At 47.4% G+C, this 9,207-nt stretch overlaps 1 long non-coding RNA gene across 2 annotated transcripts; it reads left to right on the top strand.

The window, feature by feature from the left end:
* The first annotated feature begins 593 nt into the window (after positions 1-593).
* LOC124958324 (uncharacterized) lies at positions 594-4,561 on the top strand. 2 transcript variants are annotated; one of them, XR_007103877.1, is made up of 3 exons: positions 594-692; positions 2,501-2,708; positions 4,417-4,561. It is a non-coding gene; the product is annotated as an uncharacterized LOC124958324 (long non-coding RNA). The 2 variants fall into 2 exon arrangements; XR_007103875.1 differs by lacking the exon at positions 594-692 and adding an exon at positions 1,751-2,037.
* Positions 4,562-9,207: the final 4,646 nt, after the last annotated feature.

The following is a 9,207-nucleotide window of genomic DNA, read 5'->3' as shown; positions in this document are numbered from 1 at the left end:
GAAACACGACACACTGCTGTGCTCACCTCTCGCTGGACCCAACAAGGCACAGATCCACATCTGCCCTCCAGATGGTACACATCCCAGCGAAGAGGAGCATCGGAGTCCTCAACTCTCACGTCTGTGTAGACTTCTAAATCGACTTCTCATCCATATCTTACAGCTGATCATGATTTCCTTTTGCTTTTCTGATAGGAAGTTCAAAGCCAAATTTTCCATCCACTTCCAGGTTAAGGTCCTGACCTTATGGCATGAAGATCATGTTAATTTTAAAGGCTTACATTTAATTGAATCTCACTATATTTGTTTTTCCTGCATCCAGTTTCTCTATTTTTAAAAGTCCATTGTGCATATTTGTGTATGCCACTCAAGCCATTTTCTGAATGAGTCAGGATATGAAATAAATGTGCGTGTCCGTGCATCCCACGCCTCCGTACGGCATGTCCAGTACGGCATCCTGCATGAGAAATATGAATGCTGATTTATCACTGCCCACGGGGCCTCTCCACGGGGTTGTCCTACAGTTACCTCAAGTGCAATATGTTCCAAATGGTTTTGTTTTCTTAAATTCCTCTTTCCACGAATAGCTTCATCACATGGACGATCACGACAAAGCCAGCAACCCGTCACCCCTCCCTGCGTCCACGGGACTTCTCAGTATCCAGTCAGGCCAGTGGCTCCGTGTGCTCCAGGTGCGTCCGCGTCTTCCCCGTCCTGTGACTTTGCTTATGCGACTTCCTCTGTCTGCAGTGCCCCTCCAACTCTGCCCCTGTTGGGATCCTTCCAGTCTGTTCAAATCCATCTTGGCTCTGTAGGATGCCTGGCCTCCGCAGCCAACCAAATGGGAATATTCCTTCTTAAAAAAATGTTTATTTGTTCTTTTTAGCTATATGTGAGTGTATTTTGACATATACATACATGGAGTATAATCCCCCTTTCTCATGGTTGTACATAATGGGGAGTTTCACTGGTCATGTATCCATATATGATCATAGGAAAGAGATGTCCAATTCATTCCACTGTCTTTCCCATTCCCATCCCCCTCCCTTCTCTCTACTCCCCCCATCCAATTCAGTGAACCTCCACTCCTTTCTCCCTGCGATTATGAGTCAGTATCTGCATATCAGAGAGAACATTTGGCCCTTGTTTTTGTTTTTGGCTTCTTTCACTTAGCATGGTAGTCTCCAGTTCCATCCATTTACCTGCAAATGCCATAATTTCGTTCTTCTTTATGGCTGAGTAATATTCCCAAATGGGGACCTTCTTTCCTTCCAATCTCACTTATTACATTTGACTTACCCAACCACACTCTTCCTTCTTTTCTCCCGTCTTTGCAGTGTTGGAACTTGAACCCAGGGCATTGCAATGCCAGGCAGGTACTCTACCACTGAGCTACATCCTCTGCCCCAACACTACACATTTCTTATAAGTACTTATCTTAGTTTCCTAGCATTTAGGGAATTCCTTGGGGGACAAAAGCCATGTCTTATTTTGCTTTCTTTTTGTAGCACGGACTCTATCTGGCATAATTTTGAATTGCTTGGTTTCTGAAGTTCATCATCAGAGGTTATTATGGTTTGGATATAACGTGTCCCCTAAAAGCTCATGTGTGAGACAATGCAAGAAATTTCACAGTGAAATGATAAGATTCTGAGAGTTTTTCACCTAATCAATGAATTAATCCAGTGATGTGGATTAATCCAGTGATATGGACTAACTGGGCTGTAGTTATTGGCAGGTAGGGTGTGGCTAGAGGAAGTAGGTCACTGGGGTTTACAGTTGGTCCTTGGTGAGTGGCACTTTCTCTCTGCTTCCTGGTAGCTGCGTCCCGAGTCCCTTTCCTCTGCCTTGCCCTTGCACCATGATGTTCTGCCTCACCTCGGGCCCAGAGCAATGGAGTCGGCTGACAGTGGACTGAACCTCTGAAACCTTGAGCCAAGACAAATATTCTCCTCCTTTAAGTTGTTCCAGTCAGGTCTTTGGGTCACAGTGGTGCAAACCCCGACTGAAAAAGAAGTGAACTCGCGCACCTACCAGGTGGGAGCCTGTGTTGCTGATCCTTCTCTCCTCACCGCAGCCCTCCTCTGACCGGTCTCAAGCTCCTCCAGCCCCACCGGGCGTATCTTGATGTCTCCCTTCTTCACAGTTTCCACTACCTTGATTCAGACCCTGCCATCTCTCACAGGACAACGGCAAATGCCCCCGAGGCTGGTAGCTCAAATATGTGTGCTGTTCTCCTGCTTAAAACCTCCCGATGGCTTCCCGGGGTCAGTGTAGTAAAGTCAAGCTTCTTTCCTGGTGGAAGAGGGCCTAGGGAATCTAGCCTCGCCCATGGCTTCTGACCTAGTGCTGCTTGGGATCTAGACCTTTTCTGGTCCGTGTAGCTTCTCCACTGTGACCTAGAGAAATTGCTCTAGGCACATGGGGCATTTGTTTGTGGTTTCTCTGCTTCTCCCTCCTCCCCTTCCTTGTAACATATCCCGCCCTTCTAACAACCCAGGGACCCGGGACCTGTGCTGTGCAGATGGTTCTTCCCGAGGACACAGACCTAGCAGCGCTTTCCCTGGGGGTTTCAAAGTGCAGCTGTGTGAGAGTGTTTCCTTTCTTGTTTGATTCTGGAGCTGAAGGTCAAGAGCTCAGAGCTGCCCATGTTCCAACCTGTGAAGATAAAGAGTCAACTCGGAGACAAGCAGACGCAAGATACCAGAGTGAGTGGTCCACACAGCCCTGGCCCCCGGCTGGTTTCCACACTAATGTCACATCTAATTGTTCAACTCCCCTTCTGTTTCTTGAGTTTCCTCAGCAGCTTACGTTACCTATAAGCATTTGGTCAATCTTTCCCTCTTCAACAGACTATAATATTCCACTCTTGTAAAGAATATGTAGGTCCAAGAAAAGAAGTCTGGAAGGCTATATGATAATAGGTTAGCAAGAGGTACATATGTTTACAGTTGGATATGCTACACAACTTAACTTTGCATTTCATTTTTAAAATAATTTTTTCTCAGGTATGAACCCAGGGACGCTATACCACAGAGCTACCTCCCCTGCCCTTTTTATTTTTTATTATTTTCTTTAATTTTGAGAGAGGATCTTGCTAATTTTGATAAGTTGCAATTCACCTGCCTTAGCCTCCTGAGTTGCTGGGATTATAGGTATGTGCTACCATAATCCCAGTTTAACTGTGGATTCCTCTGAATGGTGGGACTACAGATCTTTTGTATTTTTTTTTTAATTTTTGGCTATACTTCATAATATTTTCTACTATATGTAGATTATATGTGCAATATTTAATTTATTTTTATTTTTAAAAGAGAGAGAGGAAAAAAAAAAAAACCCCAGCCATTCCTCGTCATACCTGTGATCTGAGCCTGCGATTCTCCTGTCCCTGGAGCCCCTCTTGCTGTCCTGTGGGGTCTGGGGCAGGCTGAACCTGTTCTCCACCTGTTCTGCGGCATCGTGTCTTGGGGTGGGGGTGGGCGACCAGGCCTTACCACCTGGCAGTGGTAACCCATCTTAGGGCAGCTGAGATGCTCAGAATGAACCAGCTGTGCCCTCTTGGAAGCAGGCGAGCAGAGCCATGCACCGATCCTGTGGGCTGGGAGGGGCCATGGGACTCTCCACGTGGGCATTATTACCCGGCTTGTCCACGGCACCCTCTGGATTGCTGAGGTTTCACACCATCAATTTCCTAGCGGAGAAAGTGCGTTAGCCTTCCCTGCGAGGACGGAGAAGCTGGGGTTCCGGATGCTGTGACTTACTGAGGGGGACAGAGTGAGAGCCAGGTTGGGATTTAGGGTTCCTGACGCAATGCCTTGTCTTGGTGCCAATCTTTCTGCCAGGGCTGCTGCAGACGGGGGCCTGGACCAACACAAGACCTCCCCCTTCCTTCCTTTTCTATGAACCTACGTTTGAAACGCCTGTGGAAACTGTTTTCCCTGGGTTTTTCCCTTTTAGAAGCAGAGAGTTCTGCAGTCTGTTCCTGTCCAGGCCCTCATCCTGGGCACAAATCCATGACATGCCTGCTATTGTTTCTGGCTCCGAAATGAGGTTCCTGCTTGGGAGGGTCACTGTGTGGGGATGTGGGGTTTGTTGCAAGGTGGTGTCCGCCTTCCCCCGTGGTCCCGCTCTTCTCCGTTCCTAGAATCCCGCTCAGTCCTGCTTCCCTCCGGCCCCAGCCCGTGTGCACTTGATGCTCCAGCCCTTGGCTGTGCACGGGTCCCCACTTGCCAGGCACGCCTCCCAACTCTGAGCATGACCTCCCGCTCCCTTCTCCACTGTTCCTCCTACCTAGCACCTGATCAGGTTTACCAGTCCCTCAGAGTGTCAGGCTGTTGAGCTAAGACCTTACAAATAGTAACTCGTTTCATCTCACAAGACCCTAATGAGGCACCGTGACTCTTATCCATTTCACAGATGGAGAAACAGGCCCAGGAATGGACCCCTGACCCAGGGCAGTGTCATGCGGGCACTTGGTGAAGGGCGCCCTCTTTCTGTAGGGCTTCCTAGGTGCTGCTGGACACCCTGACCACCGCTGAGGGAGACCCTGTCACACGCAGAAGACCACAAAGCTGAGTCACTGAGTCCTCCATCGGCCACATCGGTCCTATATTTCCCAGAGGTGGGTTTCTGTTTTCTGTAACCAGCACCTCTTTCTGCCCTTGCTGATTCACGGAGGTCACTTCGGGTTGTTTCTGTCCTCCCTCGCGGGGAAGGGATGGGGTCTCGGGCCTGAAGGAGGGAGGCAGAGGATTCACTTACCCACCCAGGAGAGGAAGTTCCGAGGGGCCTGGGCTGGGGACCTCATTCCCACCATTTGGCAGGAGGGTTAGGGTGCCTGATTGCTTTCGCATGGTGTAGGGTTTTAGTAGGTTACCTTTCCCTGCCATATATATATATATATATATATATATATATATATATATATTTTTTTTTTTTTTTTAAATAAATGGAGAGAACTCAATTTTAACTTGGAGCATAAATTAAAAATAGTGAGAATTCAGGCCACACTGGGGAAGATATTTAGGGGAACCAGGTCACTTTCCCACAGCTCCTCGACTCAGCACTTGGGAGACCACCCTCTTAGTTGTCATTCAGGTCACAAGTCACCAAACGGTGGCCTGTGGGCCACAACTGGCCTGCCGATGGATTCTGCTTGGCTTGCAGAGTATCAGTGTTTTTTTGTTTGTTTTTGTTTTTAAATTGCTAACAACTGAAAACTAGGATATTTTGTTGTCATCAAAGAATGGAGAAGTCTCTCCACACTGAATCCCCTTTCTTGCTGGCAACCCTGGGCTGGGGTTGAGGAGCAGCTGCTGGCTTTGGGTGGGTCTGAGGGCCTCGGTTTGCATGGTCCCTACCCGGCTGCTTCGTTCACTCAGGTCATCTGCCTGACCCCTGCCGTGATGAACTGGAAACGTCCCCAGTTCTCCCAGACACTGGGAAGTAGTTAACACCAGCCTCTGAGTTTATCTCACAACTGTGAGTAAAATAATCCCTGGGACCATGAGTAGCTAAGTTCAAAACCCCTGGGGTTCATCCTCTGAAATATGCACTTAAAAACTCATTTGGATTGAAAGGAAAAAAAAAAAAAAAAAAAAAAGTTAAGGACTGAGAAGAAGAAGGAGGGGATGGGCTCGATCCACCTTTGGTTGGTTTGATCCTACACTAAAAGAACACAGACTCCTGGAGTCCCGGTGTCTGGGTGTGAAACCCACCTCTGCTGGTCATTGCAGATACACTCTCAGTCGAGTGCCTTAAATTTACTCTGCCTCAGTTTCCTCATCTGTACAAACCACTATATTTGGCTCCTCTGCAAAATGTAATAAGTTCTCATCTCCTAGAGTTCTTGCAAATACTTAATGAGTTAATAAACCTAGAACGATGCCTTACATGCAGTAAACATTGAATGGAGGTTAAGCAAACTATGTACATTTTTAAATGCCTACACACTTATGTGTAAATTACATATAAATTTATAAGGTCATATTTACAGAAATCTTTATCAGGCAAAATTTATATATTCCACATGTTTGTACAAAGTACATTCCTAGAAAGCAAATCTAGTTATTTAATCAAGTTCCACTATAAAGAATGAGGTAGGGCTGGGGATATGGCTCAGTTGGTAGCGAGCTTGCCTCGCAAGCACAAAGCCCTGGGTTCAATCCCCAGCATCAAAAAAAAAAAAAAAAAAAAAAAAAAAAAAATCATAATTGGAAGAATGAGGTATATGTTTTTAGGGGTTAGTTTGGTAGAAAACTTTTGCTTGGGAGGCAATTAGACAATTTAGACCATGACAAATCTCATGAGGCCCTGAACATAGCTATTCTCGTTGTCTATATTCTTCCCTTACTAATTACAATTCTCATATAGACTTCTGATGAGAGTGTACATTGCTGTGAACTTTTTTTTTTTTTTTTTTTTTCTGCTAGGGTCTAAACCCCAGGGACGCTCTACCTCTGGGCTACATCCACATCCCTTTTTTATTTCAAGACAGGATCTCACTAAGTTGTCCAGACTAGCCTCAAACTTGAGATCTTCCCGCCTCAGCCTCATGAGTCTCTGGGATTACAGGTATGAGCCACCAAAAGTGGCATTACTGGAAACTTTTTAAAAAAATTATTATTAAAATCTTTTTTATGGAAACTTTTTTTAGACCACTGATATTTTTAGAATATCAGTTGTAACACAGTTGTCATGTCTTTCTCAGGGAGTACATAATTACAGAAATTGAGCCAGATTTATAGAAACATCCTTTATTCTACAGAATTGATATGTTCTAGCAAACATGGACACAGAAAAGCCAATTTCCCTAGGCAATTCTCCTTTCCTATTAATAGCTTCTGATAAAAAATAAGGTATGCATCCTCAGGGAAGGAATAATTTGGTTAGAAGATTTTTGTCTGGAAGGGAATAGACAAGTATTTCCCCACAGGAAGGTGGGAGATCCTGACCTTAAAGCTGTCAGACTGAAAAAAACAGAGGCCTTGGATTTAAACCCAGGTTCCCTGGTGGGTGTGGTGCTGGACAAATGCTTAACCTGGCTAGGCCTCAGTTTCCTCACCTGCAAAATGACAAGTGATCATCTCACAAAAATCATTAATTACAAATGGATTAAAGGTAAATTATCTTAAAAGAACTAAAAGAAAAGGAAACAAAAAAAAAGCTTAAGTAAGATAACATGAGAAGGAATCTTCTCCAGGCCAGGCACTTGGTAATTGGCTGTTACCCACATAAACTTGTGTCCCCGTGATCTTCATCTGAGACACCTTTACGACTTCAGGATGATATGGGTCGCGCATCACCCATCCTGTTTTTCTGGATCGCAGACGTTTCTCCCATGCCTGGGAACGGCGGGCCACGACACAGCTTGCCCCCACTTTTTCTTTGTTCTTTATGGGCTAATCACGGGGTGCTGTGTGGCCACATCATGGTTTCAAAGGCTTCTCTTTGTACGTGGTGTTTGGGGTTTTGAAAAAGTCGAAGTTACAGATATTTTTAAAAATATTCGTTTCTTAAAAAAAAAAAAAAAATTAGATGGTCAGGGTTGTGTGGAGAAGCTCAGCTCCTGGGAGGCTGACCGTGGGGGGCTGCATGGGGAGCGGGGATTGGGGATCAGTTCCTGAGGGTGCAGGGAGCAGACTCCTGCCAGAGGAGAAGCTGGGCTGCCATCGCCGTGAAAGGGCCTCAGCCTGTCAAGGTCGACTCGGGAGCAGGGATGGCACCCAGGAGCTGTGCTCGGCGGAGGAAGGAGATGGCAGGATCCGGGCCGCCCTGGCACGGGGGCACAACTCTGGGTGAGGAGCCCTTTCAGCTGACGGCGGTGGTGGCAGTGCAGGTAGAAGTGATGTCAAGGAAAACCAGAGCTGGACAGTGGTTGGAGCCGTACAAACAGATGTGATTCAAGACTCCTGCAGTAGGACAAAAGAGCCCTCAGCCTAGAACGGGGTCGACTTCAAATGCAGCACGGGCAAGCGGGAGTTTGTAGCCCAGGAGCAGGATGGCGGCTGGTGGGTGGAAAGTTCTTAGGGAACATCAGTGTTAAAGAAGATTCTGGCTAGACTGACCTAGTAGGATTCTTGCTGAAGACAGGCTCGGATGATCAGACACTGCCCGGGGATGGGGAGGACGAGGAATCCATCAGATCCTGACTGCGATCAGGTTTGGGAGTGATCAGATGAGGAGGGTGAAAGAGTCTTGCTAAACTGACTTCGCAGGGTTCTTGCTAAAACTGGATTTTACGAGGAAGTGCACACATAGGCCTCAGAAGGTTCAGGAACCTGACTATTGTTGGATCAGGAAAAGAATCTGTCGGTGGGGCCCAGCTGACTTAGCGTCCATCAAAGCTTGCAGCAGCTGGGCTGAGGCCTGGTCCTGCAGGAGAGTCTGGCTGGTGCATCTTGGGCTCCGCTGCAACTCACTGCGCCATTTAGATTTTTTGCTTTGTGTCAAGAAAAAGCCAGTGGGATGAACTCAGCTCCGGCCACTGCTGCTGTCCCAAGGCAGTAGCTCATCCTCAGGGTCTCCTTTCTCTGATAGCCAACCTAGATTTCCTTCACCCTGAGCAGAAACCTTAGCGGATCCAGACGGCTGTCCCGCCTGCGTTTCTCAGGCTCTGCCTGCTTCGGATCCAGCAGATTTCACGGATAAGGTGGGCCCCTGAGTCTTCACAGGATTTATATCCTGCCCTCTTGAGCACGTGACGCAACCAAGACCTCCACACACTTGCCTAGGCCTAGACTAGTCCTCTGGTCTGATTAACACAAAGTCACCAATACGGTGAAACATTGAGATGTACCTGACACGTGCAGACGGCTTAGGTTACTCTTGGCCTGGGGTAAGCGGGTTCCGATGCTCACTGAGCATATGGCTCCACCCCTTCCTATGGGCAAGACCAAAAATATATGAGGTGTCCATTTCAGATTAATGCAGACCCTGTTCATTCTCCCTTCCTATAGGGACCAAGAACCACCATTCACCGAGTCAGAGACAGCAGACCATGTGCCTGGGACCAAGTCAGTCCCCTCCAATGAAGAGCCTGCTTCTGACCCAGCAGCTACAAAGAGGCCGCTCCTTTGCAGGAGTCCACTGTCCACCCGCCAGGGAGCATCTGGGCTTTGGAGGAGCCAGAAGAGAGGATTAAATGGAGACAGAGCGATGGCCACCACCTCTCAGGTCTTCCGGGGTGGTGCTGGTCTCTTCCGGCCC

Source organism: Sciurus carolinensis, chromosome 1 (assembly GCF_902686445.1).
Source record: "Sciurus carolinensis chromosome 1, mSciCar1.2, whole genome shotgun sequence".
NCBI lineage: Eukaryota > Metazoa > Chordata > Mammalia > Rodentia > Sciuridae > Sciurus > Sciurus carolinensis.
Note: the sequence above shows the minus strand (reverse complement) of the source record. Positions and strands in the feature narration are given on the sequence as shown.